Source organism: Lissotriton helveticus, chromosome 1_1, assembly GCF_964261635.1.
Source record: "Lissotriton helveticus chromosome 1_1, aLisHel1.1, whole genome shotgun sequence".
NCBI classification, from domain to species: Eukaryota; Metazoa; Chordata; class Amphibia; order Caudata; family Salamandridae; genus Lissotriton; species Lissotriton helveticus.
The window spans coordinates 586,753,635-586,777,875 of NC_136057.1; positions in this window are offsets into that span (position 1 = coordinate 586,753,635).

A 24,241-nucleotide genomic window follows, 5' to 3' on the forward strand; every position below is an offset into this window, starting at 1 on the left:
TACATTTGAGAAACACAGCACAGGTCCCATGTACAAGCATTCAATTCAACTACTGAAACCTCACTATTTCCCAAAATACAAATCCTCTTTCTTGCAAATGTTGATACCAAGCATTATCAAAAAACATCACACAAACTAATTGCAAAGAATCTCAATGTGCTTCCTAGTATGAGGTAACACAGGTGACATCATTGTAAAAGGTTCAAATGTAATTCTTTAATCATGCAGACACTATTTATTCCTTCTCAAAAATGTAAAAGCCATTCATTTTCCCCAAAATCGTTTTTCACATCACATGTAAGAAACACAGCACAGGTCCTATGTACAAGTATTCAATTTCACTACTGAAATTCAACCATTCTCAAAAAACATGACACAAACCAACAGCAAAGAAACTCAATGTGCTTCCTACTCTGAGTTAACACAGGTAACATCATTGTGAAAGGGTCAAATTTCTTTCTTTCAGCATGCAGACACTATTTATTCCTTCTACAAAATGTAAAAGCCATTCATTTTCCCCAAAATCGTTTTTGACATCACATTTAAGAAACACAGCACAGGTCCTATGTACAAGCATTCCATGTCACTACTGAAACTTCACAATTTTACAAAATACAATTCCTCTATGCAAAGAAACTCAATGTGCTTCCTAATCTGAGGTAACACAGGTGACATGATTGTGAAAGGTTCAAATATATTTATTTAATCATGCAGACACTATTTATTCCTTCTCAAAAATGTAAAAGCCATTCATTTGCCTCAAAATCGTTTTTTAAATAACCTTTAACAAACACAGCACAGGTCCTATGTACAAGCATTCCATGTCACTACTGAAACTTCACAATTTTACAAAATACAATTCCTCTATGCAGCAAAAACTTTTTACCAAGCATTATCAAAAACATGACACAAAGAAACATTAAAAAAACACATTTTGCTTCCAAACATTCTCCATAGAGTATACAACTCTCTATCTATAATAAATGAATCATTACTCACCTTTACAAATACTTCGGGAGATAGAGAACAGTGTCAGACACACACACCAATATTTCTTTAGCAGAGCAAAAGGTATGTACTCCAGCCACTGCAACCATGAATGGCACAGAGAACCTCTAATTCTACACACATATTCCTCATGGTAACCAATCAAAACTCTTCACTCTCTATTTTCAAACCAACACCCTTCCCCCCCCTCAACCCTTTCTACCTGTTACCATAGCAACTCCCTCCTCACTGAGCTCTCAGGTTTAAAAGTGTATTCTACAATGTTGCAATTCAACTTAGCAAGGATGTTTGACCTCTTAATACCCCAGCTTATCCAGTGCAATGTTTCTTTAAATGACTTTTTCTTAACTATTCAAATTGCTTCTTTCACAAAACAGAACCATGCACCCTAACTTTCAGATTTCAACTATCTGAATCCACCAATCATTGCTTCTGATTCAAGAGCACTGAAACTCCACAGTTTTTTTTTTGCAAACTCCTACTGTTCAAACTGCCATTTCATTCCCACACTTTATCTGACTGCACCAAAACCTCCTCTTACCATGTATTCTGTCTGGATTATTGGACATAGCTACATCCACTGGGCTCAAAGGTATGCAGCTATCAGAAATTTTCACAACCTTGATTTACCAAATGTGAACATCAAATGGATTGGCCAGAAAGGATTGAGGTGTCATCAATTGATAGCATTGGTGAAAACCTTTTTGCATCTGCCACACCCTCACCTCATAATTCTGCACTGTGGTGGAAATGACTTAGGCACTTTGACTGGGGTAGGTCTGGAAATGCTTTTAAAGGACACCTTTGAACAATTGATGGCACTTTTCCTCAAACTGCCTTGGTATTTTCCAATATATGCCAAAGACAGAAATGGAAGTGGTCCAACCAATATTGTCCACAATTTGAGAAAGCACGGAAACATGTGAATAAATCTGTTTCTGCTTACATGAGAGACTATGGAATGGGTTCAATATACAACAATAACTTGCGTTACAACATGCAAGATATCTACAGAGGAGATGGTGTGCACTTCTCAGATGAGGGGAATAGAATATTCCTCCTGAATTTAAGATTGTGCATTGGAACCCCACTTGTAGGTACCTAAATCAGCCCCAGAACCCAAAAGCTCTTTTCAGGGCTACCCTACCTCTGATCACTCCAAATGATTATTTTACTCTAACTTTTTTCACTGTTTTTCACCAAAGTATGCTCCCCGGTAAGCTCCCCGGTACGCGTACCGGGCGCTCCCCCCGCGACACATTAAAAAAATTTGGGGTTTTTTGGCCTATATGAGCCTCCTAAGCCCCCCTCAGAAAACCTACTGGGGCGCGCACCGGTAAGCGCCCTTAAAAATGTTTGGAAGTCAATTTACTTAAAAACCACTGGAGAGACTTTCACCATATATAGAACAGGCCCTACTACATAACAGTCCCCACCATTTTCCCAAATTTGGTGGAATTCCATTGAGCCATTCGGGCTGTAGCCCTGTCTAAATATCCTGAGGTAAATTACATGACTAAAACACATATGAACAGTTAGGATTTACAACCAATTAAAATGTTACTTTCATTTTCTACTGTTTTTTCCTTTCATTTTGTATTTTTATGTGCTGACATTTAATTGGTTATGAACATGAATATATATGAAAAATGAGAGGGAAACACTGCCATTTTGAGTACTACTACCTGAGGTACATTTATAAAGGATTTCCTCTGAAACCATCAACTCCTTTCTGAAAGGTAATTTGTTAATTTGTAAGGGGAACTATGTTCTGCACTTTAAGTTACATTGGAAAAACATTTTCTGATAGTTTTTTACTTTCCCTCTGTTATAATTATAGATTCAGATAGGCTTCTCTGTTGTAGTTATGGATTGATTTAGGCTTCTCTAGTATAATTATGAATTTACTTAGGCTTCTTCACATGCACTTTTTTTATATTTCTACTTCCTGCCTGATAACATACACTGCCCAAAGATAACTTCACTGGTAAAAACTCAGAAGTACCTGTCTGAACTTAAACCCAACAGTGCCCTAACTCTACTAATATAGTTATTTTTTATGTAATTTACAGTCAAAAAATGGAAGGTAAAGAGGAGACCAATACAATTTCTTTTGAAATTATGCATAACAACATTCTTAACGAAGACTTTGATTTCATGGATGAGTCTGGGGATCAAGAACTAATAAACTGTCTTGAAGCAATGGAATCATGCAAAGAAATTGTGGAGGAGATTCCAGATAATCTGATGTTAGAAGCTTTAATAGAGTATGAAAAATCTCAACAATACATTTTTATTTAATAATTAAAAATTGTTTCAGACATTATTCATTTTTATATGTAATTCTTATGTAATTCTTGAAGTCGTACCAAAAAGATTATATTATAAAGTGAGACTTATACTATTACTGTGCAATTTTTTGGAGTTACATAGTAAGTTTGCTCATAGTTACTTCCTTTCTCCCACTATATTATCTCCAAAGTGTATTTGACATCTGTTTTTCATCTCCTGCCTCCTTTCTCTCACTGTCTGTCTCTAATGCACGATATCACCGCCAATTTTCTGTAGATTTAGAAGAGATTAAATGTAATAGTGGAAAACATCATAAGGGAGTAGGATGGTATACAACCTTTACAACGCAACTTTTACAACGCACTACCATTACAACGAAACTTTTACAACGCAACATCCATTACAACGCATGCATTTACAACGCAGTCATTACAACGCATGACACGACAACGCACACCACTACAACGCATACCATTACAACGCAGTCATTACAATGCATACCATTACAACGCATAGCATTACAACACATTATACCCTTACACTATCCAACACTTACCCTACTGTTGCACCCCCTGGAGTTAGAATAGTAATTTTTACCCCTACACTATCCAACACTTACCCTACTGTTGCACCCCCTGGAGTTAGAATAGTAATTTTTACCCCTACACTATCCAACACTTACCCTACTGTTGCACCCCCTGGAGTTAGAATAGTAATTTTTACCCCTACACTATCCAACACTTACCTTACATGCAATGCAATGTAATGCGTTGTAATGGTATGCGTTGTAAATGTAGTATGCGTTGTAGTAGAATGCGTTGTAAAGGTAGTTTCAAAGAATTCGTTGTAATGGCATGCGTTGTAATGGTGGGCGTTGTAATGGATGTTGCGGTGTAAAAAATGCGTTGTAAAGGTAGGCGTTGTAAAAGTATGCGTTGTAACATCATACATCCGAGTAGGATAGACTACCTATGATCCCCTAGACCTACTCAGGGTGTGCTTAAAGGATCTGTTTCTACTTTCCTGACACACTATGCTATGGATTCCATACACCACAATAACTTCTGTAACAACATGCAAATTATCTACAAAGGAGACGGTCTACATTGAATTTAAAATTCTGCATTGGTACCTACATGTTGGTACTTAAATCACCCACAGAACACAACAACTCTATTCACAGCTACCCTACCTCTAAGCACTTTCAATTATTATTTTACTGTTTCACTGGGTTTTCTCCTTGGTACGCTCCCTGGTACGCTCCCCGGTGCGCGTACCGGGCGCTCCCCCCGTGAAATTTATTTTTTTTGCCCCACGGGGACCTTTTATGGCCCCCACATCAAACCTAGGGGGTCAGGGGGGTCTACCCTGCCCCCATTTGGTCATTTCCCCCTTTGTTTTTGCCACCTCTTGTGTCTCGATCCTACCGAGACACAAGATGGCGGCCGCTCCGGACTGTTTGGAATGTTGACCCGAGAGCCAATCAGCTTTCCGCGCGCGAACTCGCGTAGCGCGCTGGTACGCGCCCCGGTGCGCGTACCGGGGCGCGCATATAGATATATATATTTTTGGGAACCTAAATTACTCAAAATCCTCTGGAGCACATATCTTGAGACATAGCAAAGGCACATCGGGCTACCAGTCCCTACAATTTTGCCAAGTTTCGTGGGAATCCATTCAGCCGTTCGGGCTAAAAGTGAGTCCAACCGCCCTATGGAAATTAACATGGGGAAAACACGTTTAGGGACCCCCCTTTTATCTCGGCCCCCGCTTAACGAATCCCCCCAAGTTTTCAGGGAAGGAGCGGAGCGGAGCTGGCCACCTAATTTGAGAAATTTGCAAAAATTCATCCACCGGCGCTAAAGTTATTCCCAATAGAATGTTGCGGATTTCCTTTGGAAACTAGGTCCTAACTATAACTACCTACTGGCGACCGCCAGTAGGTAATATATATATATATATATATTCACTGAAAAAACCATAGGTTATAGACCATATATAGTTAGGAATTAGCATTTACAAAACCTTATTTTACTCACACAAAACCATTGAAATTCCATATATAGTTAGTTGCACTAACTATATATCGCGCACCCGCAATCCACTGCTGATGATGTCACATATTACATCATTCATGACATGGTCAGTGACATCACTGATGACATCACTGATAACATCTCAAATGACATCACTGATGACATCACTGATAACAACATCCAGTGATTTTATGTTTCTGTAAAGTTTAAATATGTCTTACATATTGAAGAAAGAGTGGATGTATAAGTGTCTGGACGAAGGATTTAGTAGGTGCATGACCGACTGTATGAGTGAGTGATTAAATGTGTCTCACTGAGTGCATGGGTTAGTGACTAAACTGTCTTAATGTGTGCATCATTATGTCTGTTGTTCTGTAAACTGCTGCATGTGTTGATCAGTAGCTATATGAGTAACTATATGGGTTATTGATTGATTGTCCAAGTATTTGTATGGGAGACTGAGTGTGTGTGTGGCTGGCTGGGAGGTGTGTGACTCTGTGCAAATCAATGTGTACTTGTATCAATGATTGTATAAGAGAGTAAGTATGTGTTAGTATATGTTTGAAAATGTAAGGTGCTCTGTGTTTAACTGTATAGATTAGAAAATGGAAGTGTGATTGATTCTTTACAGGACTGACTAGGTGTGTGAGTAACTCCATGGATGAGTGGCAGAGTGTGAGTGTCTGTATAGGTGTATGAGTGCATATGATAGTGTTGTAAAGATGAGTGATTATATGTATGAATGATTGTATGGGTGAATGAGTGAATGTATGTGTAGACGTAAGAATCAGTGAGTGCGCATGTAGTAACTAGTATTGGTGTGTCAATGGTTTCAAAAATTATATTCTGTATTTAACACTGGGTGTAACAGAGGTTATATTAAAGTATGAGGAGATGCATTGTATTGTCACATTAATGATATCATCATTGATGTGACCATTGATGTCAAATGAGATATCATCAGTGATGTCATCAGTGATGTCATTTGAGATGTCATCAGTGATGTCATCAGTGATGTCACTGACCATGTCATGAATGATGTAATATGTGACATCATCAGCAGTGGATTGCGGGTGCGCGATATATAGTTAGTGCAACTAACTATATATGGAATTTCAATGGTTTTGTGTGAGTAAAATAAGGTTTTGTAAATGCTAATTCCTAACTATATATGGTCTATAACCTATGGTTTTTTCAGTGAATTTTCAAGGTTTTGTAAATGCTAATTCCTAACTATATATGGTCTATAACCTATGGCTTTTTCAGTGAATTTCAATGGTTTTTTAATAGCAAATATCAAAAGCTTTAAAATGTATTCTTCTTTAAATCGAAAAATATATTTTATATGTTTTTAATGCAATTTTTTAACGTATTTTTTTAAATAATTTTTTTTGATTCGCTCCCGGTCCGCGAACCGAGCAGCTTCCCGTTAGCTCAATTTGGTGCCGCGACCCGGTCCGCGAACCGGTAAACGTTCCGTTTGCGCAACTGCCGCGTTAGAAAACAACATCGTGACGTGTCGCGTAAGCGCGACGTATCGCTTTGTCGCGTAATGCGTCATATGACGCGCCGCGTTAGCGCACCCGGAAGTGCTCCGGTGCGCAAAGCGAGGCGCGAAGCGCAGCTTCCCGGAAGCGATCCGGGTCGCAGCGCGGATCGCGTAACGTAAGCGTAAAAGGTCATGTGACCTGTAAATAACACTTTTCATTGGTTCATTTCACTTTCAGTTTCCTATTGATGTAAGGCTAGGTCATGTGACCTAAAAATAACACTTTTCATTGGTTTAGAACTATTTTTTTTCCCAAATGATGAAAACCCATCCTTGTTTCCTCACTTATTTATTTATTTATTTATTTATTTTCGAAACTTAGAGCGCGAACAAATACCACGAATGGTGTCTCGGCGCTGGGCACTCTGACTTTCATCTTTGTGAGAGGAAGACCTTTTTTCATCACTTAGCGATGGCAAGTGTTGTAGCTTCAGCTGGTGCACCCCCACCACCACCACCACCTTTTAGGAAGAGAGGACCACCTCCTCAGGTTATGGTTGAGCAAGAGGAGAAACAAGAGGAACAAGAGGAAGAGGAAGAAGAGGGGCATTTTCTGCCAGAAGAGCCTAGGAGGTCCCGAGTGAAAGAGAATTTTATTTGGCAATTTTTTAAATATCTCCGAGGCCAAAAAAAAGTGAATGCCCGCTACGTAACTTGCCTTATATGTAAAGATAATCTGTCCAGAGGGACAGATAAAAAATATAGTTATGGCAATTATACGATGCATCGCCATATGGAGAGGTGGCACCCTAACAACTACAGTGCTGAACAAGTACGTGACCTGCTCGATAACCCCCGTCCTGTGGCCAGTACATCACATCAAGAGGCACTGACGGGACCAGAGGCGAGGGAGACGGTGCCAAATATTCAGCTGAAGTTTGGGGAAGTGAAATTTGTATGCATTTATTGCGAAAAATTGATTTGCTACAGAGAGAGTAGCTTAAATTTAATAAATGCTGCAATTGACAATCACAACTGTCCAAAACGCCCCAGAAAATAAATTATCTTTTTTTTTTTGCTCCTGTTGAGCCCTTTATAATGAATCATTTTTGTTCCCCCCCCAAAAAAACCAAAAAAAATATAAAATCGTTCAAAAAATACAAAAAAAGTAAAAAAATGTTCAGAAAAATAATAAAAAAAATATAAAACAACAAAAACAATTTAAAAAAAGTTCTTTTCAGAACTACCTCCCCTTTATAAAAAAATTGCTAGAATGTTTAGCACTCTGGCAACCTCTATTTCTTTTGGTTCGCTTCCCGGTTCGCTCGCCGGTACGCGAACCGGAAGCGAACCAAAAAAAATAATTAAAAAAAAGAAGAGTAAGTATAAGGGAAGGAAACAGAGAGTAATGTTAAAAGAAAGACAGCTATAGGGAGTAAACCAGAGATACTGTTTAATAGATCTATTTACCGAAGAAAAGATGGAAGAGGGTATAATTATGAAAAACAAAATAGATAAGGAAGTGAAAGAAAAAAATGAGAGTAGAAGAATAATAAACAAGAGTTTCTTAGAGAATGTGAGTGAATGTTCAAAATAAGATTAAAACATGTAGAATAACAGAGAGAAAAAACAGAAAGCAGAAAAGAAGAAGTAACAGAAAAGGAATGATTGAAACAGCAAAGAAATGTAAATAACATAGGGGCATATTATCAACATAGGCGATAAAATTATTGCTGCTTTTATCGGCAGAAATCTGCCACTAAAGCCGCTCTTGCGGCAGAAAACTGCCGCTAAAGCCGCTTTTGCGGCAGAAAACTGCCGATAATCACTGCTTTTATCGGCAGAAATCTGCCGCTAAAGCCGCTTTTGCGGCAGAAAACTGCCACTAAAGCCGCTTTTGCAGCAGTTTTCTGCCGATAAAAGCAGCGATAATTTTATTGCCTGTGTTGATAATATGCCCCTTAGTGTGCTTGAACTACAGGGAGAAAGCATAATGAACAAGTAGTGAAAGAGTGATCAGTCAGAGACAGTGAGAGTAATAGAGACGGAGTGAGTGAAGAAGAGTGAGGAACTATGAGAACAGAGGGACTGAGAAAAGGAGTGGAATGAGTAGAGTAAGTAAGTAATAGAGAAAGGAATGAGGGAAGAAGCAAAGGCAGGAAACTGAGGGTTAAAGAAATAAAGCAGTGGAACTAATAGAAGTTAAATGTGATAGAAATGTAATGAAAAGAGTACAAAACATTTACCTTATAATTGTCGTTAACTTAGTCACTTGTTATTTTTATACTTTCAATCTGTGAAAGAAAGAACAAAAATTTGAAAAATATTAAAACATGTATTTAAAAATTAGAAAAGACAAGGGAAAAGATTGAAGGACAAACAGTTTTTCAACAACTTTGACAATTACAGAAGCCTCTGCTTCTCCATGCCCCCTACACAGTCCTAAATATATACATTTTAAACTAACAGTATCTTGTTGCAGATGAAGTGAGGCCTATCTTTCAACATGGTGCATCTTTTGCATCACTGCTGCATCACATAAGTGACGCAACAGTGGCACAAAAGAGGCGCACGGCCATCATAAATCTGCCCCTAACATTTTAAATGATTGATTCAGGATGCCGATAAGGTGTGGCCTATCCAGGGGTTTGTTTGAGGTGAGACCTACTCAGGGTTACAGATGAAATTTAGGCTTGTTGAAGAGTACAGAGGAGATAATACATGTGCAGGCCTACCAATGAAGTGAGTCATGTCCACTGCACTCTTGAACAAAGGCCAGACCTCTTCTGTGTCCCTGGACAGGCCTAAACCTCATCTGCACAATGTGATTCATAATGTTAGGAAACACAGTGATGTAATTGAAAAATGTGGAATTCTTTTCCTCATTTCACAATCACATCACCTGTGATTCCTTTGCTTAGGTATCTCATTGTGCAGATGGAGTCTAGCATATCAAAGACTACGCAGAAGGTGAGCACTGTATGGAACAATTTTGACATTTACAGAAGATTCAGCTTCTCCATGCCCCCTACACAGTCCTAAATGTTTACAGTTTAAACTGACGGTATCTTGTTGGAGATGAAGTGAGGCCTATCTTGCAACATGGTGCATCTTTTGCATCACTGCTGCATCACAAAAGTGACGCAACAGCGGCACAAAAGAGGCGCACGGCCATCATATATCTGCCCCTAACATTTTAAATGATTGATTCAGGATGACGATAAGGTGTGGACTATCCAGAGGTTTGTTTGAGGTGAGGCCTACTCAGGGTTGCAGATGAAATTTAGGCTTGTTGAAGAGTACAGAGGAGATAATACATGTGCTGGCCTACCAATGAAGTGAGTCATGTCCACTGCACTCTTGAACAAAGGCCAGACCTCTTCTGTGTCCCTCGACAAGCCTAAACCTCATCTGCACAATGTGATTCGTAATGTTAGGAAACACAGGTAATGTAATTGAAAAACGTGCAAATTTTTTTGATCATTCCACAATCACATCATCTGTATTCCCTCAGCTTAGGTATCTCATTGTGCAGATGTAGTTTAGCATATCCAAGAGTACGGAGAAGGTGAGGACTGTATGCAACAGAGCAATGTACATTACTCACCTCCCTTGACACTTACAGAAGCCTCAGTTTCTCCATGCCTCCTGCACAGTTCTCAATGTATATCATAAATACAAAAAGTACAGAATTAATTATACATGTTAAATGGTTTATTTTTGCTGTTCTCAGAATGTATCAAATTTCACTAAAAACAGTGAGTTGAAGGTATTCATCATATAACAGCGGGGAAAAAAACCCATATAACATAACCAATCAGAAATCAGAACTCCTTAAAAGTAACTTACTTTCCATGACGTCAAAGGATGTCCTATGAACAGCTTATACTCTGTTGTGCTGCTAATATTTTCAGCCCGCCACTTTCTGAAAGAAAAGCTCCATCGTTTTGACAAATATGTTACATACAATAAATGACTTCTCGCTCTCTACCGCACATTTCCTCAAGGCCAAATCGTGTAAGAGCCATTTATAACTCTTGGAATTCTTCTAAGCAAATCCCGTCATTTTCTTTTTCCGCAACTTTTAGAAAGAAAACGTTCAAGATCACTTTCACAATCCTGTACTAGTAATATCTCATCCTTCTTGCTCACTCATGTTCCACATTTCCACATTTAACTTTTTACTCTGTACTACACTTATACTCAAGGCCAAATAGTGTAGGAGCCATTAGAACCTCTTGAAATTCCTCAGAGCAGATCCCGAGATTCTTTCCCTAAAATTTTGGTTTTAAAAACACCAGGTAAGAATTTTTAAGGTCAAAAGGCAATTTTTTTTAAAAGTTAAAACAGAATCATTGCAGAATGACCAGCCGTTTCTAGACTTTAAATAAGCTGTGTAATGTCCTGATGTTGTTGAAGGACCGTCATGATATTGTTGTATATCTCCTATATATCCTTATATCGTGTTAAGTTAGCATAGGTACATTTGAGATTTAAACGCCATTTTTCCTTTCTTGCAACTTCTGCACACGACCCTTAATTGTTGACTTAGCTTTCAACCTAGTGGTTTGCCGTGGTGTATGTGAGAATAATATGTTATTGCTCTGATATCAGTTTTGTTTAATAAACCATGTCTGCACGGAGAGTGCTGAAGTTTCAGGAGCAACACGATATGGAATTGTTATGAGGTCTGATCTCCACGCCTTCATAGTCATAACACAAGTGCAGCCTTTGCCAACTTGGGCTTGAGGCGGGATTGATATTGCTTTGCACGAGAATTGTTAACACACTTGATGCGGTGCACATGCAGAGAGAGCTGGTGTATGCTGATGTGATTCCTTCATGCTAGGACACTAAGGTATGGGCCCGCCCTAAAACAACCCAAAGAGACCTTCTTAGCTAATAATATAATATATGTGTTAGGGAGGGTGAGAGATAAGTGTTGTTAACTCTTATTCATTACAGCATGTTAACATGCTGTCACCATTCGCTTTTTATGTCTTAGTAACTATGCTGATAATTTTGCTATTGATAATAAGTATACTTGTATTATCTAAGATACTGCGCCTGAGAAGACGGCATTAGTAAATAAACATTTCAAATGCACATGTGTCTTCTTTACTCCATGTTCTGGTTTGTAATGATAATATAACGAAAGAGTGTTCATGAGTCCCACGTACCCTGAGGTACTGTAAGTTCATGTTCTGGTTTGTCTAAACATTGGGAGTTTGATATGTCCAATGAGACACTGTAGCTAGCTCGGTAAGGGGTGAGTTGGTTGCTAAGGTAAGTTTTGGGACACCCTAATTTGCCGAGGTTCCACTCCTCTGTGCACAGTTCTGTGTGAGTACAGAAACCCTGCAACATGGCGCCCAACGTTTTCGGTGGTCTTATATCATGACACTCGAGTAGTTTATCGTTCATGCCTTAACCCCTTCACGTCCGTTTCCGGAAAACGGGGTGTTGGTGAAACCTACCTATTTTTTGAAATAGGTCTTTATTCAAGCTTGATTCTTACTTAAACGGTTTCTTTGAATTACTACCCAGTTGTGCTACAAAGTATTCTTTGTGTTTTCTTGTTTCCAATTCTGTAATGGCGGCAGCGGTGGCTATTGCGCAGCATAGTCGCGTAGCGGTACGCAACCATCTTCAGACGTACCAGGTCCCAGTAGATGGGATGGCTGTGATTTTCGTGGTATGTGCAGATCCGGCGTTTCCTTACGAGTTGTTTTACTCTTGGGTTACGTTTCCGGCTGTGGACGCTAATTCTGGTTTGTTCCACTCCTACACCGCCTCGGATGTCCCGGCTGAATATACGCCATACAGGGCATTGGAAATACCTATTGATCATTGGCAGCATCGAGTTTGGTTTGATGGCGCCCTCCCCCACTCTATGTCCCCTGCGAGGTTAGGTCCACTCTCAATTCCAGGTACTAATTGGCCTGCGTTGGGTGGCTTTACCCCGCACCCGAATCACGGGGCTTGCACCCTGGCAGAAATTCGCAGGCTGCATGTAGTTTCCATTTCCGTGATTCGTGCTTTAGTGCAATACATCGGTCGACATCTTCCTGGTGGTCCCCAGGGGGGTGCGGCCGCTCCCATGGAACGAGGCGGAATGCGTCTCAATCCAGTGATGGTAAATTCGGTTTTTGGTGCGCGTCCTGTTGACAACGATGACTTCCCATTCTGGCTAGCAGAGAAGTTTGATCAACTGGAGGCGGTTTTTCCGAATTCTACTCCTGCTGATAAACATAGAATGTTAACGATTACTCTACCGAAGGATATTACTCCTGAACTTGCTGACTGTGACAGCTGGGGAAAAACATTTGCGGCAGTTTATACAAGGTGCTTCGGCACCCCGTCTATGACTGCCCTGCCTGAAATCGTTAGACGTGTTCAGAATGATCACGGTCCAGAGGCAGCGGTTGAATTGGGTATGCGCCTGTGTGGTTCTTTTGAGATTGTAAGTGATCTCATTCTCTCCAATGTTAAAGGAGATGCAGTTAACTTTCAGGTGTCGAATGCTTTGGCTGCTCTGCCCGATGCCGACAAACCCCGCCAGTTAGCAAAGATTGTGGTGGCCGCTTATAAAACAATTGGCCGCACAAGTAGAGGTCTAAAATATTTTCCAGTAAAGGAGAAAAAACAACCACAGGGACAATCTGCAGTGACAGATGCCCAGCCCAAGTCCAAGAAACTAAATTGGCCTAAAAAACAGACACAGGGGAAGCAGACAACGCAGACTCAGGGTACTTTTCCTGCAATACAAGCTCCTGCGCCACCCGAAAAAGTTTATGATTTGCGCGACCGCGCGATGATTAAATCGCCTGATCGTTTTCAGGGTTCTGATCAACGCTCTCCTCGTTCCTTTCAGGACACATCGGCTCCCAAGACCGGTGGAGGAGGAGGGGGTGGACGTGGACGTGGTGGCCAACAAGGACGTGGTCAGTCCCGCCAGACGGACGGCGCAGTGAAGCAGGAGGATTCTACGCCTAGGCGTCCGCAGTTTGCGAAAAAGAAAGTCGCAGCCTTAACAGCGCATCGATATGCCACAGATAGTGAGAACGCGGCTTCGGAATCTGACGTGGGCTCTGACCTTGCTGGACAGCGCGGCGGAGATAACCATAGTCAGAGAGGCGCTGCGTCCACTACTGAGGGTGACAGCGACTGATGTCTACGTTGTGATAGAAACAGCGGATACGAGACTTGCTCCCCCTGAAAGACTATATGAAATTGTCCTGTTAATTGAAGGTGACATACAGCGTACCGTTAAAGGTGTATTTTGGGAGAATCTGTCTTCTACATATGATATTTTACTTTCGGAGGCTGACTGGCCCCCACCTTTTGTGCTCGCGGCGCCGCGAGGGGAGGAGGTGATCCTACCCAGTTTCGCGAACACTGTCTCGAAAGAGCATGCGCAGCATTTTGCAGAAGAGTGGGCTCGGGCTCTCGCGCCGGCTCTGTACCGTAACCAATGTGGTTGGGATAAATTGTCGCCTTGCCACGAAATTCCGTTGCGGTCTCAGCCGCAGCCTCAACCTCAATATCCCATTCGGCGTGAAGCAAAATCTTCCGTCGCGGAAATCCTTGAACAATTGGAATATCAGGGAGTTATTGAAACGTGTGTGTCACCGATGAATAATCCCCTTTTTACTGTGAACAAACCTGACGGATCATATCGTTTGGTTTTGGATTACCGGCATTTAAACTCGCATTGCCGTAACTGTGCAGTACAGAATACCCACGGCTCTGCCCTAGTGGATAGTCTCGTGCGTAAGCGTTTCAAGACAACGCTTGACATATCCAATGGTTTTTATGCCCACAGATTGGACAGCTTTAGCTCCCAATGGACCAGTTTTACGAGCGCTGGAGTCCAAAAGCAATTCCGGCGTCTTCCAATGGGCTACAAGAATAGTCCTGGTATATTTACTGCTCGAATTGTCTCTATTCTGGAGGCACTCGACCCTGATGCTTTTTCGTATGTGGATGACATATATCTCACAGACGACGATATTTGGGAGCATCTGTGTCGTGTAAATTCTGTTGTTTGCAACTTCGCAGACATGGGTTACAAATTTAACTTTGCAAAATCGCACATTGCTGAACACACAGTGTTGTTTTTGGGCTATGAGCTCAACAATGAAGGTAGAGGTTTGGCTCCTCACTTCTTAGAGAAGTGCGCACAATTGCGCGCTCCAACAACACTGAAAAAATTACAGTCTTTACTGGGCTTTTTGAATTTCGGTAGGACTTACATTCCGGAATATGCCCAGCGTATCAAGCCTTTGTATGCTTTGATACAACCAACTTTCTCAAAATCATGCTGGCTGCCTGAGCATTCAGCCATTTTGCAATCCTTGCAGGCTGATCTGCTTGCTTCTAAATATTTACTGACTCGTGATAACCACACCAACCTGGTAATAAGAATAATTCCTGGGACGGTGGGTTTCACATACCTCACTTTTAATGAAGGTGACACAGTACCTATCGCTTACAAGTCACACTTGTACACTTCGGCTGAGATGCGGTTTCCCACAGTGGAAAAAGTTTTAACTGCTGTACAGATGGCAATTCTAAAAGAACGAGCTCTGTCACAGGGGAAACGCATGCTAGTGGTAACACCCTGTCCTCATTTGGAGGCAGTCACGAAAGCCAGTGTACCAAATTCAAAGGCTTTGCACCCTCGGTGGATTCAGTGGGCTGCGTCATTGTCATCCACGGATGTCATGTTTATTTTTGACGCTTCCTTACGGTCGCAGGAGTACTTGCAGTATGAATTCGTTCATCCTGCTCCTCTGGCGATGCGACCTTTGGAGGACTTCCATTGCATCATTTACACTGATGGGTCGGCGCAGGTTGCGCATGGCTCTAAACATGCCTACGTTTCCGCATGCGCCATTGTGGTCGGTGCTATGTTGAATGATGAGTTCATTTCCAGGGAGGTACACACGTTGCCCGTGGGCGATTGCACCGCACAATTGGCAGAGCTTCGTGCTCTATTACTAGCTTTGGAGTACGCAGATCCAAGTGTTACTACTCTAATTGTAAGTGATTCTTACTACTGTGTCCAGTCTTACAATGAAAACTTGTTCTTTTGGATTCAAAATGACTTTCATGATTCCAAGGGTAGCACAATAAAACATAAAATGATCTGGGTTCGAGTGGCAGAGCTTAAGGCTATGTTGCCACTCGTTTATGTGATTCATACTCTCGGTCATCAGCGCGTTGGAGTTCACGCTGTTGGCAACTCGCTTGCTGATGAAGCGGCGAAATCAGCAGTATCTACATACTTAGTTGCAGCTGTTACTAGGTCTAAAACCAAGATTGATAGCGACATCTTGGCAGCGATTGCTGCCTCTGAGAAGGGAAGTAAACATCCTGCGGGATTCCCTTCGAAGTATAAATACCACTTAAGTCCCGAAAAGGTTCCTTTTGTGACAATTCCTGATGTTGGGGAACGGCTGATTCCCAACTCGGATCGCAGAGCAGACTTGATTACAGCGGCTCATGAAGGTGTGGCGTCTGCGCATGCGGGCGTCTCGGCCACTGTAACTCAATTACAATTACGTTTCTGGTGGCGGGGACTGTACAAACAGACGCGTGATTATGTCCTTCTTTGTGACATATGCCAGCAGATTAAACCTTCAACTGCTACGCGTCCGCCTCAGACTCAGTTGTACATTTCTAATAAACCGCTAGGCTGTGTTTATTTAGATCACTGCGGTCCATTTTCATCTGATACTGCGTATAAATACATCTTAGTAGCAGTTGACTCATGCACACGCTTTGTGTGGGTATGGCCACATCGCAGCGCTGATTCACGGACTGTCATTAGAGATTTGCGTATCTTTATAGGGATTTTTGCCTGTGGTACCTTCCATTCGGATCAGGGTCCGGCTTTCGCCTCTAAGGCGTATAAGGATGCCATGACTTCGATGGGGGTCCAAGTCAAGTTTTCGTCACCCTACAGACCTGAGGGTAATAGTGTAGTTGAACGAATGAACCGTGATTTAAAGCAATCTTTGACAGCCCGAGTTATAGGCACTGGCAGAAACTGGCTGGCTCACCTCTATGGCGTGCAGCGTGCTCTTAATAATCTCCCTAGAAGGTCTCTGGGTGGGCGGACCCCATACGAAATGCTCTTTGGCATCAAGATGTACGTCCCTGACCTTGACGGTCTAGACTCAGTGGTTCGCGCCACTTCCTTTGACGCAGATGAACATTGCAATGTTTTACAGAATCTACAAAAGACCAGAGACACTCTTGCAAAGGAACATTTGCCCTCCACATCGGATGATGCGTTGCAGATCCCGGTAGTTGGCTGGCTACCCCAAGTTGGAGAACTGGTTCGGGAGAAGATCGACAACAAGAAAGAGTTTGGTCCCTCCTATCGAGCTCCAGTCCCAGTGCTTGGAGTGAAGGGCACAAGAACAGTCATTTTACCACCACTTCCAGGTCGTAAGGAAAATAGGTTTATTTCTATTGACAATGTCAAGATACACAGAGTGGCCGATTCTTCTTAGCATGACACCGGCTGTTTCCTGTCCTTCCATTGTGAGAAATTCAATTATGCCCACTGCTTCTAATAATGAACCTGAGGTGGCCATCGAATTACCTGCTGTTTCCAGTCCTTTATTAAATAATTTGCCCGGAACAAACATGGATGAGACAGACTATACATACCCCACTGATTTGTCCATGCCTGACCTGCAAGCTCGTTTAGCCACGGAATCCAGATTTTCATTTGACTCTGCTTCCCTTGCCTCGAAAAAACCCTCTCAAATTGCGGTATATGCTAGCCTGTTTAAAAAACATTTTTTGATTCCTCCTTGGATATACATTTGGCTGGTCCTTTTTTCGGTTTACCTTTTTATGTCAATTGGTTTTGTGTTTTATTTTTTTCGAATTATGAATGGACACTATGTCGAGGAGAGAACTTGCATTACTCATTTAAATGGAACATTGGCCCCACTTTCCTCTTCACATTCTACACACAGATTAAAAAGAGACTTGACTTTGGTTAACATCACAGCATGGCCTGTTCTGGATGGAATCGCGTGGGATGCAGTTCGTTTTCAGATTCATGGCCCAACGGAAGTCGTTAATGTTCCTAATGTACTAAGAGTTAACATGGGGGATGTGGTGAAACAAAACATTCGTTCTGATGATTGGGATGTTAATGCTGTGGAAAGTTTGTTTTCTGATTTGAAATACTATGCTGCTTTTGATGCTGAGGATTTATATTTAGAATCTGCTAATTATGGTGAATTGTTCTGTTACCAACATTATGGCAATCACTTCTTACACAAAACATCTTCCCGAAGGGAGGCTGTTAATTTTACTCAGTGGGAACATTGCCCAGCTCCTACACAAGGAAGTTCAGAAACGTTTCTTAAAAAGTATACTTATTTCACTGACTTTAACCAGTCCAATCCCGAGTCCTTTTATTTTAAATTTCACAAACAGCCACTGTCCAAGGTTAGACTTACCGATACAAAATTGTTGTACTCGAAGGCCTTCCTAGATCAATTAGTTACTGGGGGCTATGAGTTATGGAAGGGAACAATAGACCTTAAATCAGTTTGGGGTTCAAGGGCCTGGCAGGTACGAGGCACTGAGGCTTTGCACCGTGCATGTCTCATCCCGAATCATATGTTGTTTTTAAATGAAACCATTTCCCAGACCACATGCTTTGGATTGGCTACATCTAAAAGGTTAAACACCCCGTCTTTCCCGGAGTTGGAGGAATATGAGAATTGGAGTAATTTTACTAAATTGTCCATTAAAGATATACAGGCTCTGCTTCTGAATTCCTCCTTTAACATTTCCAGTATGAATCCCAAGGGTTGGCTGCTTTGGCACCGTAGTGCTGATTCTTGCCAAAAAAGATTTTTAAATATAACTGACGGTTTTAAGACTGTTAGATCTGATCCCCGTTTTGATTTGAGTCATACTGTCACCTCTTACTCTGTGGGCAAGTTGTGTCAAGCTTGGCTGAAACATTCAACTTTACCTGCGGTTAAGTATCACCTTTCCAAACTGAATGCAGACGTGGATTTGAATGATTTCATTAAAGGCCCAGCTAGTGGCAGGTCGAAAAGGTGGTTATATGGTGTTTACAATGAAATTTGGAAACTCTCACAGATTGAGGCTGCTTCACGCCTTAGGGCTATTGATCAGGCAAATCTTGAGAAAGTGCTTGCAGTGGTTGACAATAGCATTAACGTGCTTTCCTCTAGAATTTACACATTAGATAATATTGTGTCGTCTGTTGTTGATATTGTGCATGATGAAGTGTCTGTATTATACCATGGTCAAAATCAATTACGTTCAATCATGCAGTTTGCATGGACACTTCAGACTCTGAAAATGGGTAAAGTTCCCTGGGGATACATGAACGTTTCCTCTTTATTTGCACCGTTTAATTTGACAGACAACAACGCTTGCTTTCAATGCGTGATGCTTCTTTTTCTATGCTCCATATTGAAAGATTGGAGTCTTTACCTTTTTCTGTGGCAGAAGCCACTACTGCTACGTGGCTTATCCACGGTTTAATAACACTGCCTTTTGCTTTATATAAGTTTTCAAATTGTATGAAATATGTGCCAATAGGTCGTTTTGAACCCTTAGGTAGCGGTTTTCTTCATGAGGTCTGGTCACTCCCATACACATACAGATGTTTCAAGGATGAACAAGAAGTTTATCTAACAGGGGATGAGTGTTCTGAGACGCCAGATCATTCTTTAATGTGCAGACACATACAGTTACACGGTTCATGTAACAAGGACCGACCGAATATGGCTTGCGTTTTACAGGGCACGCCAGTTCCTGCTATCATCCCCACGTTTAAATTGTTAGAGAATGGTAGTTATTTAATGCTCAATAATGAAAACTGTTGTGGTTTAATTAAAGGTATAGCTTTCATAGTAACAGTTAGTGAGCGAGTTATTTGCTGCAGAAATGTTCTTTATCCTCCCACACGTGAACATAGGGAGTCTTCCATTTGGCCACAGATACCGACCTTGGGAGCAGAATTCAGCGGCATGGCTAGAATAAGAGCTCTATTGTCCCAGAAAGAGGTGGCCTTGAGCTCGGCCCGTGAAACTTTCGTGCTTCACATTGCTAACACCCGTACGGAGGTTCAGGCTCTTTTAAACACTGATTTGCCTTTGCATTTCGGAGCCATGGTCCGTTCTATCTTTAACGCATCCTCCACAACGGGCCTAGCACATTTTTTTAAAGTTGTTAGCGGTGGTCTCGTGACTTCCTTTGAGAAGATTTTTGGAGTCATCCCTGCCTTCTTCCATTCTATTTTTTCATCCTTATTTGGAGGGTTCCCGTTTTTACTTGCTTTAGCGGCTGGCGCATTGGTGGTTTTCTGCCTTTTTAAATATGGATGCCCTTCCTGTGCAAGACCACGCACAGCTACTACTGACGCGGTTTCGCAACCGCATGCTTGATTACTATGGCACACTGCCGTTAGCGACTCTAAGCACGGCGTTTGGATTATCTTTTCGGTTCTCCTATTTCACCTGTGTCCAGCCTGTATTTCGCTGTCTGACCTGTGATTTCCTTTGGGCCATTGATTTGTGTCTCTGCGGACCAGTATCTTCTGACGTCGATTTTGATCAACTGATGAGTCCTATCATTGCTCACGAGTTGGTTTGTTCTGACGAAAGGATTATGGCCTTGGCGGTGGCACATGGACTAATGGGTCCCTGGGATGTGTTGTCGGCAGCGCAAAATTTCTTGGAACAAAGTTTTCTTGAAAACCCACCGAGCTGTCCTCTGATGGTTATAGAGGATCCGGTGCTGGAAGATCACGTATGTTCCTTTCATCTTTTAAATTGGATGGCTGAACTGTTTTCGGATGAGGACAGTGACTTCCTCCTGGAGGCTGTTGCAGCTTACTTTTCATATACAGTCTTATCATAGACACTGCCTCAAATTGACATGCTGATTGATAGCATTTCCTTGATTTTTTTTGACTTTTGGTCAAGACATTTTATTTTTGCTTGCCTATTGGCTTGAGCCACATTATGCTGTGGGCTATTTTTTAGCATTAGTTTTTATATTTGAATTTTTATTCATGCTCGTTTATAATTGGATTCTGCTCTCATGTGATGGCACTTCTGTTATCTTATTTAGTCCGTTCTCGGATCATGGGGGGGTGTTGTATATCTCCTATATATCCTTATATCGTGTTAAGTTAGCATAGGTACATTTGAGATTTAAACGCCATTTTTCCTTTCTTGCAACTTCTGCACACGACCCTTAATTGTTGACTTAGCTTTCAACCTAGTGGTTTGCCGTGGTGTATGTGAGAATAATATGTTATTGCTCTGATATCAGTTTTGTTTAATAAACCATGTCTGCACGGAGAGTGCTGAAGTTTCAGGAGCAACACGATATGGAATTGTTATGAGGTCTGATCTCCACGCCTTCATAGTCATAACACAAGTGCAGCCTTTGCCAACTTGGGCTTGAGGCGGGATTGATATTGCTTTGCACGAGAATTGTTAACACACTTGATGCGGTGCACATGCAGAGAGAGCTGGTGTATGCTGATGTGATTCCTTCATGCTAGGACACTAAGGTATGGGCCCGCCCTAAAACAACCCAAAGAGACCTTCTTAGCTAATAATATAATATATGTGTTAGGGAGGGTGAGAGATAAGTGTTGTTAACTCTTATTCATTACAGCATGTTAACATGCTGTCACCATTCGCTTTTTCTGTCTTAGTAACTATGCTGATAATTTTGCTATTGATAATAAGTATACTTGTATTATCTAAGATACTGCGCCTGAGAAGACGGCATTAGTAAATAAACATTTCAAATGCACATGTGTCTTCTTTACTCCATGTTCTGGTTTGTAATGATAATATAACGAAAGAGTGTTCATGAGTCCCACGTACCCTGAGGTACTGTAAGTTCATGTTCTGGTTTGTCTAAACATTGGGAGTTTGATATGTCCAATGAGACACTGTAGCTAGCTCGGTAAGGGGTGAGTTGGTTGCTAAGGTAAGTTTTGGGACACCCTAATTTGCCGAGGTTCCACTCCTCTGTGCACAGTTCTGTGTGAGTACAGAAACCCTGCAACAATATATAATTGCTGCAGTTACAAACGTCCTTCCTGATATTGACAACTGCGAAGCCACAACATTTTTAATTAAAGTTGTCAATTTTGTTCCATCAGGCCTACATCGTTGGAACATTAAAATGACATACTGGCCATATGTTCCTATAAATAATGTGGACAGCATTGCTGACTTACATTGGCTACACTCCATGTTGTGATCGGCTGATTTTACTAGCTTATTAAAGGACACTGATTTACTGTCTGGCAAAGTTAAATATATAAATCTTTCTGAGTCTACACTAGTAGTACTTGATACCCTACAGTTCTCGCAGTCATGCTGCCATTGATAAGAAAGGCCAAACAGGTTATCTACATCTACACCTTCATCTTGCAATACATCAAGCATATACATTAAAAACTCCTGACAATCTTGCTGAATATTTTGAGAGAATTGCGTTTGACCTGAACATTTGTCTAACAGATTTCGAATTTCAGACACACTTTCTATTTTTGTTCTATCAGTGCTACATTTCTCTAACACAGAATTCAGCAAGCAGCAAAAACTTTGATCCGAATTGATCACAATCTGTTCTTTTAAAGTTTCTAGAGAAAAGACAACATTAACCACTACATTAGCATAGCAGTTGACACCAGAACTATTTTCAAATTGAAAACCAACAACATCTTCAACAGAATCCTTTTTCTTTCTGCTTATAATTTCAGGTTCATCGACTTTTCGTCTTTTTGCTACAACCTCCCTACTATTGGTCACATTTCTTCGTTTCCGGCCTACCACACGTTTCTCAAACAAAGGATATTGAGGCAAATGTGGCGCATACTCTCTTCTTAACCTATTGTATTCCTTAACACAATCTAGATTCGCACAAATGTTTGTGACATCACACTCAATCAAGTACAATCCCGATAAAGTTCTGACTCGTGACAATGCCACATATGCCATACCCTCCTTGAACACAGAACTGCCAATATTCACCAATGCACTGTCTACACTTAAACCTTGCGATTTATGGATTGTCACCGCATATGCCAAGCAAACAGGAAACTGCTTACGGCGAACATATAAGTCTTTTACAAGCAAAAACCTAGCAGAGCAACGACCAATTAGCTGTACTTCCTCAATGCCATCAAATTAAATTTTTAAAAATTCAATTCCATCTCTAATTCTGTATTTCACAAAATCAACAACATTACCCATTGATCCATTTACCAGACCTCTTTCAACATGTAAATTTCTTCTTAAAATTATACGGCAATTTAAGCACACATTCAGAGTCTTTTCAAAACCTGCAGTTTTAGATATAGTCTTCTCTAATGAATCCAATTTTGATTCTCAGACAAAATAATTGTTGCTCCCATATGCTCTATTCTGTCAATAGCTTCCAGTTTCACAATCTCTTGGTTTTCTAAATGCAACATTTTGTTGTTGAAGATGGCACATTCTGCAAGAGTTGGCATCAAACATATTCCAGATTTCTTCTCAGTAATTTTCCGAAAAATATTCTCAGGCACGTCTTCTTCTGGATACAAATTTGACAGTAATCGTGCATGTAAAGCTTCTTTCCCATGCTCGGTCACTTTTCCAATTCTAACATCTTGTAGAATATTCTTGTAATCTTCATCCTTCGCCTGACGCATATTTTCACGCAGTTCAGCATAATTGAAGTTTAACCATATATTGACGTTGCCAATGCTCCCTAGGCACTTCCTGGTATCTTCATGCGTGAGCATTTTGAACACAGGTTGTCCTTTCACTGGTGTCAGCTGCAGAAGATCACCGAAAACAATGATGTGTTTGCCACCAAATAACACATCATACTCTGTTTTGAGAACTTCTTGCATTCTCAAATGCACAAAGGCAAGCATGACATTGGAAACCATGCTTACTTTGTCAATGATAAGAAGTTTCATTTTCCTCAAGACTCTTGAAACTTCACAACAAGCATCTCCAGATAACTTGTGGTATTGTAATTTGTTATCATGCTCCACTGGCAGCATCAGTAGACGATGCAAAGTAATACCTTTAATGTTATGTGCTGCCAGTCCAGTTGGAGCGGTGACAACACACGACAGCGATGACTCAGTCCTTTTCTGCAAATAACATGAAATTGCTTTAATGAGGAAACTTTTTCCAGTTCCCACTTCTCCACTCACGTACAGTCGGACAGGCTTCAACGACGTACATGAGCACTCTTTCTTCTCATGACTTAATCCATGATCAATTTGGTTGGTAACTTCGTCATATATTTTCCTCTGCACAACGTTGAGTTGTCTTTCCAAGTCTTCTAAGTTCACCGCATCCTCCTGAGCATGTGC